This window comes from Schistocerca nitens, chromosome 9, assembly GCF_023898315.1.
Source record: "Schistocerca nitens isolate TAMUIC-IGC-003100 chromosome 9, iqSchNite1.1, whole genome shotgun sequence".
Lineage (NCBI taxonomy): Eukaryota > Metazoa > Arthropoda > Insecta > Orthoptera > Acrididae > Schistocerca > Schistocerca nitens.
In genome coordinates, this window is record NC_064622.1 from 400,513,979 (window position 1) to 400,523,605 (window position 9,627).

The 9,627-nt window shown below is 44.1% G+C and overlaps 1 non-coding gene across 1 annotated transcript; it reads left to right on the plus strand.

The window, feature by feature from the left end:
* Positions 1-1,252: 1,252 nt before the first annotated feature.
* On the plus strand, positions 1,253-1,327 carry Trnas-cga (transfer RNA serine (anticodon CGA)). The gene has a single exon. It is a non-coding gene; the product is annotated as a tRNA-Ser (tRNA).
* Positions 1,328-9,627: the final 8,300 nt, after the last annotated feature.

A 9,627-nucleotide genomic window follows, 5' to 3' on the forward strand; every position in this document is an offset into this window, starting at 1 on the left:
GAGTGAAAATCTCATTCTGGAAACTTCCCCCAGGCTGTGACTAATCCATGTCTCCGCAATATCCTTTCTTTCAGGAGTGCTAGTTCTGCAAGGTTCGCAGGAGAGCTTCTGTAGAGCACTTGCCCGCGAAAGGCAAAGGTCCCGAGTTCGAGTCTCGGTCCAGTACACAGTTTTAATCTGTCAGGAAGTTTCACATCAGCGCACACTCCGCTGCAGAGTGAAAATCTCATTCTGGAAACTTCCCCCAGGCTGTGACTAATCCATGTCTCCGCAATATCCTTTCTTTCAGGAGTGCTAGTTCTGCAAGGTTCGCAGGAGAGCTTCTGTAGAGCACTTGCCCGCGAAAGGCAAAGGTCCCGAGTTCGAGTCTCGGTCCAGTACACAGTTTTAATCTGTCAGGAAGTTTCACATCAGCGCACACTCCGCTGCAGAGTGAAAATCTCATTCTGGAAACTTCCCCCAGGCTGTGACTAATCCATGTCTCCGCAATATCCTTTCTTTCAGGAGTGCTAGTTCTGCAAGGTTCGCAGGAGAGCTTCTGTAGAGCACTTGCCCGCGAAAGGCAAAGGTCCCGAGTTCGAGTCTCGGTCCAGTACACAGTTTTAATCTGTCAGGAAGTTTCACATCAGCGCACACTCCGCTGCAGAGTGAAAATCTCATTCTGGAAACTTCCCCCAGGCTGTGACTAATCCATGTCTCCGCAATATCCTTTCTTTCAGGAGTGCTAGTTCTGCAAGGTTCGCAGGAGAGCTTCTGTAGAGCACTTGCCCGCGAAAGGCAAAGGTCCCGAGTTCGAGTCTCGGTCCAGTACACAGTTTTAATCTGTCAGGAAGTTTCACATCAGCGCACACTCCGCTGCAGAGTGAAAATCTCATTCTGGAAACTTCCCCCAGGCTGTGACTAACCCATGTCTCCGCAATATCCTTTCTTTCAGGAGTGGTAGTTCTGCAAGGTTCGCAGGAGAGCTTCTGTAGAGCACTTGCCCGCGAGAGGCAAAGGTCTCGAATTCGAGTCTCGGCCCGGCACACAGTTTTAATCTGCCAGGAAGTTTCATATCAGTGCACACTCCGCTGCAGAGTGAAAATCTCATTGTGGAAACATCACCTAGGCCGTGGCTAAGCCATGTCTCCGCAATATCCTTTCTTTCAGGAGTGCTAGTTCTGCAAGGTTCGCAGGAGAGCTTCTGTAAAGTTTGGAAGATAGGAGACGAGGTACTGGCAGAAGTAAAGCTGTGAGGACGGGGCGTGAGTGGTGCTTGGGTAGCTCAGTTGGTAGAGCACTTGCCCGCGAAAGGCAAAGGTCCCGAGTTCGAGTCTCGGCCCGGCACACAGTTTTAATCTGCCAGGAAGTTTCAGGTCAGCGCACACTCCGCTGCAGAGCGAAAATCTCATTCTGGAAGTTTGTGAGGTAGGGAACGAGGTATTGGTAGAAGTAAAGCTGTGAGGACGGGGAGTGAGTCGTGCTTGAGTAGCTCATTTGGTAGAGCATTGCTCGCGAAAGGCATAGGTCCCGAGTTCGAGTCTCAGTCGAGCACACAATTTTAATCTGCCAGAAAGTTTCACATCAGCGCACACTCCGCTGCAGAGCGAAAATCTCATTCTGGAACTGTATAGTTACTTTTCTATGATAGGAGGAGCTAGTGGACATCTCTCACTATAAGGCTAATTCTAGGGAAGAATGGCTAGAGCCTGTGTGATGTACGCTGGGGTGTTTTCGGGGTTTCCTGCAACGCCGTCAACCCGCCTAGTAGCTCTGCTATGCGTGTCATCGCTCCAGCTCTGCAGGCGCACCGGCCGAAGTCAGCTGAACCTCGCCTGACCTGCAGGAAGCAGACCGCTCCAGAGGGCGCGCGCAAGGACAGCAAAGGCCGACACATCTAAGAACCTTTTGTTGAATCCGCCGCCCATTTTCCTCAGCCACTCCAAGCTCACATCCCTAACCATAGCTATCTGGTAACCCTCACCTGGCGAGCAGCAGACAGTTCCGGCTCTTCACCAGCGGAAGTAGAAGATCGCCAGCACCAGACCGCCACCCGGACTCGACGTCGCCCTTGCCACCTGGGACCACCGCGCATCGCAACCCGCTGCTCCGGCCGTGGACACTGATGCTGGAACTCCTTGTATTGCTCACGAGACGTGACTTTAATTTTCCGCCTACTGTTGACGTCTAAGAAGATAGCCTATTTCGTTTTCAAGAGGACTTTTCAGACCTTTACTCGTGTTGTTTTCCAAGAACTGTAAATTGTCAAAGAAGCCATTTCTTTATTTTCAATGACTATTTTTAACTGCTAACGGATAGCAGAACTTATATTTCTAAACATAAACTGATTGCGTCAACAAACTGATTTTTGAGTGCAATCAGCTAACTTACTGAGAAAAGCCGGGATACTTCGTACATAGTGCAATTTACTTCGGGATTCTGCCCTTTGTGCTGAGTCTGCGGCAGCTGTCTGTTTTACACATACAAGTTTTGGTCACATGGCAAGGCAGTGTATGGTGGCTCATGATTAGACAGAAGACTTTACTGTGATAGTACGAGTAGCTATGGAATGTTTTATCCATGTTTTTGTTGAATTGATAGTACTAGCATCGTAAAAATGAGTAAGGGTGATGCCACGGCGAAATCAATGTTCCAATGTGGCACTGGTGAGGAAGCTATTCAGTCATTGGTTAATCAGGCAGTTCATTTGGGAGCGGCGAATACTTTTGTAAATAAAACGCTAGCAGAGAAGCAAGAGGAGATAGAGTTATTGAAGCCACAGAACCTAGAAGTGGGCCAGCAGTTGCAAACTTGGTTTCTCCCTTTTCCGGTAGGTCGTCTGAGAATGTGTTGGCATTTGTGGGGTATGTTTTGTCACCAACTAACATAGGTGTTTGTTCAGATAAACAGTTATTACAGATAGCAAGGTTGCGTCTGTCAGGGTAGGCAACACATTTACAATGCAAAGAAGCACTTCACAAGATGGAGACATTTGAGCAACTCAGGTAAGAGTTAAAACAGAGATATAGGAGGCAGAACAGTGCACCGTTTTTCCATTAGCAATTGAGAGTATTGTGGATAGAATAACGAAACTTAAAATGCAGAAGCATGAGTTAACACATAATGAAGAGGTGGATGAGGTGTTGCTATAAGAAGCAAAACAATGGGCGCTCTGATGCTTTCCTGAAAAGCTTAGCGCTGGAGGTGTCAAGGAGGGTGCACAAAGGGATCTTCAAGCAGCGCTAGGTTGGCATTGGAGTATGAGGAAATAGATGTTTCGTCACGAGTAAGAGATCGAAGAAATGTGTTTGCGTCAAGTTCTAGGTGTTTTAATTGTACGCGTCAGGGGAATGAGCAGAGGCGGTGTCACCAACCACAGGATAATAGGCGAGGTATGAGCTAAAGCCGGTTTAATTGGAAGAGTAATAGAGGTGGTATGTTTCAGCTGCAGGGATACAGGAGTAATGGTATGGGTCACCTGGGTGGTAATAAGCACCCATTAAACTTAAGAAGGAACCCTAGACGCGGTGAAAGACATTGGTAGTAAAAGTAAATGCAGTGAAAACGAACGCATAGGTCTGGAGAGATTTACTGGTGCCGGCCGCGGTGGTCTCGCGGTTCTAGGCGCGCAGTCCGGAACCGTGCGACTGCTACGGTCGCAGGTTCGAATCCTGCCTCGGGCATGGATGTGTGTGATGTCCTTAGGTTAGTTAGGTTTAAGTAGTTCTAAGTTCTAGGGGACTGATAACCACAGCAGTTGAGTCCCATAGTGCTCAGAGCCATTTGAACCATTTTTTTTTTTTCAGATTTACTGGTTGAGAGGCAATGGAACTCACTACGTTGTAAGTTGCGTGGGGAAGGGAATAGTGATATACGACCACTGAGGTCGGTAATGATGAGTTTTTCGTTGGAGACAGTTTTAAACAGTGCGTAGCCGTAGTATGTCCTTTAAGTGAAGGATGTAGTATGACCTTAGGGTTAAACTTTCTGCATCGACATTATGTCTTACTTAATCTTCGACGACATGTAGTGCAGCCTAATGGGAAGACATTGCAGGTACGAGAAGCTGTCGTTGATGTTGATCTGTCATGAGGAGCAGCTACTGTGTAAGGCAATACAGTTAAACTGCACGGAATGCAATTAGGGCTTATATCTCATGACATGTGTGTCGAGCGGCATTGCAAAGTCGCTATGGGTGAATCTGGAGACTGATACACAGATTGATATGTCATGTATAGTGGAAGAACTGGAAGGTAGTGAGGTATTAGAGTTCAAATGGTTCAAATGGCTCTGAGCACTATGGGACTTAACATCTGAGGTCATCAGTATCCTAGAACTTAGAACTACTTAAACCTAACTAACGTAAGGACATCACACACATTCATGCCCTAGGCAGGATTCGAAACTGCGGCCGTAGCGGTCGCGCGGTTCCAGACTGAAGCGCCTAGAACCGCATGGCCACACTGTTCGGCAGGTGTTAGAGTCATTGTGTTGTTAAGTGGGCCGTAGTACTGTGCACGTACATGGAAGTAACGGAGGTCAAGTTGTTAAAGGGTACATTGGTGCCAACGTTGGAGATTCACACACAACGCCGAGAGTATTTTGTCATAAGGTTATTATCCAAAACTTCATGATCTGCCGTGTTATTCCACTAACTACAGAAATTTTCGATGAAATAATTTAATTTTAGGCACTATCGATAGCTGGTGAAACGAGAAATGTTACGGGTTTGGAACAACGTAAGTGAAGACCTTACATATCGATCTGGTACAGAGGATGTGCTTTTTCATAAGATACAGACATTACTTTTTCTCAGTTCCTCACTTAATAAACCTAATAAATCATTGTTTCAGAATTATCGAGCAGTTTGTTCGGCACAACATGTTAGTGAGGTGACACTGTCTAAACTAAGCTGTATTTTGGCAAAAGGAGCAAATTTTAACACGGCAAAAAACAAATGTGTAGGTCAAAATTCGACACTCATGACATTTCTCTGAAATCTACAAGTGGTTAACAAGCCAGGCAAAAACAAATTCCTGCACTTTCGGTGAAATTTTTTTTGGACGCTAACCAAAGCAGAGGTGAGGGATCTTTTTTGAATGGTCACCATGCAAGTGTACCATGCAAGTGCTGTGTAGCGGGGTCCTGCAAAATATTTACAAAAAATGTGAGTCTAGGCTTCAGTTTAGAGCGGCACTTCCCCTACAGCGCCTTCTCGCAGCCTCCACCACTACCCCTTACTCCCTGTGTGCCCTGCTGTCAGCACGTCAGCTGGAACAGTATTCTGCGCTGGCTCTAGATGCCGTAGAACAGATGTCAGGGGAAGATTCAAGATCAAGTACGCTCACCGGACAGTGTATGAAAGTCGTAGGTGCTTGAGTTTCCCAGAGATGAAAAAACTTGGCGACAAAGCGAATAGTATATAGAAGTATGAGAAAACGGTAATAAAAGTGTGATTACACTGAAAATAAACAGGTAAAAGTTAACAGGAAGAAAAACAGAATATGCTGAAATCGGAATAAAATGATAGTGTAAAAGGAAACGGTAAGAGCAGCAGACAAACAGTATATGTTACTACCGAATAAAATGATAATTTGACAGTAAATTAACCGTCTGAACCAAAACCATTTGAGAATCGTGAAGTAATAGTGAAATAGCGATTATGTTGCTATTAGAGGTACGAAAACTTATAACTACGACTAATCTACTACTAAAAGTAAACTTAAACAAATAAGAAATAATGACAGGAAACAGCTTTCAAGGGAAGTACTACAAAATAAAATGTTTCTTTACTAAACAAAGACACAAAAATAAATATAAAACTTGAGGCAGCAAGAGATCACATGTTCTTAGCTCCTAAAGCATAGATTGATCTTTTCCCACTTTCGGGCTTCTCCATTTTCCTGCCGTTGTTTATCCATTTTTTTATTCCAAATCTTGAATTCACATTGTTGAAAATCTTTAGCATTTCAGAGGTGAGACCCTCAGACTAGACAAAGCAAGTTTTTTCTTCGCTCTGCAGGTTTCTTGTAGTCCAAATCTCGAATCCACTTTGTTCAAAATCTTTAGTGTTTCAGAGGTGAGAGATCCTTAGATCGGGCAGTGCATGATTCTTCTTCGCTCTGCAGGTTTCAGATCTTTTACTGCTCGTCACACACTTCACTATTATGGGTCTACGTTTCGTAGAACCTGGCGTACTCCGTCCCACTCTACGAGTTCTGTCAATGTCATTCAGTGTCATCTGCAATTCTAACTTCTCTCGAGCAAAGCTGACCACGAGTTCGTCTGTTTTCTCCCTGTTGTTCTGTGAAATCCCGATCAGTCTGACATTACTGTGTCTCTGTTAACGATAAAGTTCATCGGATTTCTCTATCAGCTTCTGTTCGAACAAGCGTGCCCTATCCTCGGCTTCTTTTTAAGATTTATTCAGAGCACAAAACTCATAGCATTCGCTCAAGAGTTTTCACTATTTCTGAATAATTAACAATATATACTCAATAGCTTCAATATACACTGAAGAGCCAGAGAAACTGGTACACCTGCCTAATAGCTTGTAGGACCCCCGCGAGCACGCAGAAGCGCCCCATCGAGACGTGGCATGGACTCGACTAATGTCTGAAGTAGTGCTGGAGGGAACTGACACCATGAATCTTGCAAGGCTGTCCATAAATCCGTAAGAGTACCAGGGGGCGGAGATCTCTTCTGAACAGCACGTCGCAAGGCATCCCAAATATGCTCAATAATATTCATGACTGGAGGGTTTGGTGGCCAGCGGAAATGTTTAAAGTCAGAAGATTGTTCCTGGAGCCACTCTGTAGCAATTCTGGACGTGCGGAGAGTTACATTGCTCTGCTGGAATTGCCAAAGTCCGTCGGAACGAACAATGGACGTGAATGGATGCAGGTGATCAGACAGGATGCTTACGTAGGTGTTGCCTGTCAGATTCGTATATAGACGTATCAGGGGTCCCCTAGCACTCCAATTGTACAAGCGTCACACCACTGCAGAGCGTCCACCAGTTTGAACAGTCCTCTACTGATATCCGAGGTACATAGATTCGTGAGGTTGTCTCAATACCCGTACACGCCCATCCACGTGACGCAATTTTAAACGAGATTCGTCCGACCAGGCAAAATGTTTCCAGACATCAACCGTCAAATGTCGGTATTGAAGGGCCCAGGCGAGGCGTAAGGCTTAGTGTCGTGCAGCCATCAAGCGTACACGAGTAAGCGTTCGGTCCAAAAGTCCATATCGATGATGTTTCGTTGAATGATTCGCACGCTGACACTTGTTGATGGCCCAGCATTAAAATCTGCAGCAATTTACGGGTGTTGCACTCCTGTCACATTGAACGATTCTCTTCACTCGTCATTGGTCCCATTATTGCAGGATTTTTTTTCCGGTTGCAGCGATATCGGAGATTAGATTTTTTTCCTAGTTCCTGATATACACGGTACACTCCTGAAATGGTCGTACGGGAAGATCCCCACTTTATCGCTACTTCAGAGATGCTGTGTCCCATCACTCGTGCGCCGACTGTGACATCACATCCAAACTCACTTAAATCTTGATAACGTGCCATTGCAGGAGCAGTAACCGATCTAACAACTGCACCAGACTCTTGTCTTATACAGTCGTTGCCGACCGCAGCGCCGTATTCTGCCTGTTTACATGTCTCTGTATTTGAATGCGCATGCCTATACCAGTTTCTTTGGCGCTTTATTGAATTATACAACATTTAAATGTTTAGAACATGAGATGTTTACAAATGCTGTGCAAAGCATAACATGTCTAAGAATAACAAAAACTGTAGAAAGTAACGAAAACAGCTTATGGTGGTCTTAAGAGTGCACTCTTTCATGTGATTCTGAGCTCTCTCACGAGCGTAAAGTACCAACGGAAAAGCATGTATTCATACGTACACTATCTTCTAAGTGCAACGCTCTCCAATGGCCTAGAACCTCCAACGGACCTTCAAATCACAAAAATTTAGATTTCTTAATCATATGGTAACAAAAAAATAAGAGTAAAGCTTTGAACACATTGATTAGTGTCATTTACGTGTCGTAGATAAGGAAATTGAAAAAAGTTAAAATTGCGTAACTAAACGTTAGTCCAGGGGGTCAATCGGGTATTGGTGGCCCTGTGCGTGGATTTCCTATTGGTGGAAATATATTAACTGAACACAGGAAATACCACGCATTTTTACCAAGTATAATGCGTGCACCCCCACAACATGGAACGTGGGAAACAGGTACAATTGGTGTATACAGCTAAGTCATGAAAACGTAAAAAAACAAGTTCCCGACGCTTTAAAATGGGCATTTTACCAGTTCAGAGATTCAATCAAATAGAAAACATCGGCACTCAAGGCTCGATCGGAACTGGCGTTAGGTTGACAACCCAATATATACAAATTAAATATTATGAAATCTAATGAAGAAATTGCCAACTTGACGTTGGAGTGACCTGTTTACAACTATATGACAGACGTATAATGTACCTGGGATTGGAATCATGGAACGTTTTAACTGCCTATGAAGCTGGAGCTTTAAGGAAATTATTTCATCGCCTAGGCTGGAAATGACTGGGTCAGACGGTTAGGTGAAGAAGAGATACATAAGAAGCATCACGTGATTTTTTATAGCTGTCAAAAAAGAATACTTGTTTAGCACAGGTTTTATGTAAATAAGAGGAAACAGTCTTATTGAGGACTTCCAGGCGCAATCGCACAGATTGTGCAGAATCAGAATCAGAGGGAAATTCTTCAACTATAGTGTCATTGATGCTCATGCCTCAACTGGAAAGATTAGTGAAGAAGAGACTGGTTCTTTTTATGAAAAATTGGATGAAGTACACAGTGAATGTCGGGAGGACATTTTAAGATAATTTTTGGAGTTATGAATACCAAAATAAGAAAAGAAGATGGATATCAGTCTTACTTTGGAAAGTACAGTCTACACGATAACTCAAAAGACAATGGGATCACATTTGTACACTTCGCTTCTTCCAGAAACATGGTATTGGGTAGTACAACTTTTAAACACAAAGGTACACTGAAAATGATGTGGGAAGCTCCAGGTACAAATTCTTTTAACCAAAATGATCGTCTTCTAATAGATGCCAGACATCAGTGGAGTCTAATGGATGTTAGACGCCATATGGGTAGTAATCCAGAAGGTAAACCGTACATGAAGAACTGCAGAAGATTAAATTACAGCAAGAAGAGAGGAAAAGAGGCTGCACAAGAAGAAAGAGAGAGAACCTGAAAGGTAAGAACCGGAAGAAATGGAACATGAAAGGGGTGAATAAAGTGAACTTATATAAGAGCTGAAATGATTTCGAGCCTAGGACTGATTTATGCAGAAATATGTACGCCTCAGTTTTGAGTAGGATGAAGCAATACGTAAAATATAGGCTCAACACCTCGATTAACTGCTGAATAAGAGTTTAGTGGACAGCCTAGGAATCTTACACTGTGTAAGCAAAAGGAACTCAGAGAAATCAGTACCAACTGCTGAGGGAGTGGAGGTAGCCATCTGGAAGCTGAAGGAATAACAAAGTTCCAAGAGTGAATAAATCTACATCTGCATGTATATGGATACTCTGCAAATCACACTTAAGTGCCTGGTGGCGGGTTAATCGAAC